This window comes from Parasteatoda tepidariorum, chromosome 1, assembly GCF_982258835.1.
Source record: "Parasteatoda tepidariorum strain Cologne lab strain chromosome 1, Ptep-v5.0, whole genome shotgun sequence".
Classification (NCBI taxonomy): domain Eukaryota; kingdom Metazoa; phylum Arthropoda; class Arachnida; order Araneae; family Theridiidae; genus Parasteatoda; species Parasteatoda tepidariorum.
In genome coordinates this window covers 30,885,377-30,886,760 of record NC_141755.1, presented here as the reverse complement: position 1 = coordinate 30,886,760, position 1,384 = coordinate 30,885,377, and positions in this window count along the sequence as shown.

The following is a 1,384-nucleotide window of genomic DNA, read 5'->3' as shown; positions in this document are numbered from 1 at the left end:
TTATATATTCTTTTTGAAAAATAAAATTTTTATATGTTAGAGTGTTCCACAAAATATTATTATTTTTAAATGTTTAATAAATAAAATATATTTATCAATATTTATTTTTCTGAAACTTTTAAATACAATGACGGTCCGAAAATATTTGTTACTTAATGAAGCACATTTTATCACAAAAATAATAAATTACTGTTTCCTTAAAATATGAGAAATAAATTATATTGAAGTATTCTTTTTACAAATACAGTAAATGTTACGTACAATTTTAACAATAGCTTTAATCTTTAAAGTTTCATGAATTTCTTATGATGGGTTTGGAAAGAAATAGGTTTTAAGTTACATACGACATGAAATGTATATGATTTAAGTACTTTTAAGTTGCATAAATTAACTAAATGATACGTAACTGCTAGTTAATTTGTTTTTCTAAATCTTCAGTGTCAGCTGAAATTCAAACAATAATTTGAAAGTAATACTTTTATGCATGAAACATGGAAGATTTGAAGTTTATTAAAATCAGAAGTTTTTATTTACTGTATTAAAACACAGTTAAGGGCACATACAGATGCATGACATTTGTCGAAATTTTGAAAATAGGCTTCGAGGTTTGTGCTGTAAGCAAGAAAAAAAACAGAATACCTTTAATATTGATTTAGTGATCAATGCTTTATCACGCTAAGATGCAAATATTGATGATTAAAGGGTTTTACCATTAATGTGCTGATTGATCTATGCTGACGATATATTAAGATATAAGTCAAACAAATAAGACGGTAAATTATATTTTTTAAAATTTTATTTATCCTAAATTCGTAACCCTTTACTTTCAAATTAAATAGCGATTCTAGGGAAAATTGGTTTTACACTAAATTATTTTTGCATAATTTGTATTGCATAAAGTTATTTGGCATATACTTTTACATAACGAGCAGAAAAAAATTAATACTTAAAATAGTTCCAGTAGTTTCACAAAATATACAAAAGTTGAAATTAATACTAAAAGACTCAAGCTTTCGTCAACTCTCATGAATGTAATGGTACTTCATTTTCCAGATTGTGCCAATCGCCCCTCCCCATTTTTTTAAAAGCTGAAAATCGATATTGCTTGAACAAATTAATTAGCATATTTCAGATTAGACCCTTGAATCATTAACTCTGCGTCTTAAGTATGCGAAAATTCGATCATTATAAAAAAATTATTAAGTTGTTCTGATTTATAAACTTGCTCACTGCAGAAGTATTCGAATAATCTTGGTTATCTATAACTACAAAATAGCTCAAAAGAAACCTTATGGTTTGAAAAACATTGCAATGACAGAGTGAAATCTGTGCAAATGCGAAACATAAACTTCAGTGCTTATACTGAATGAACTCAGAGAATCAG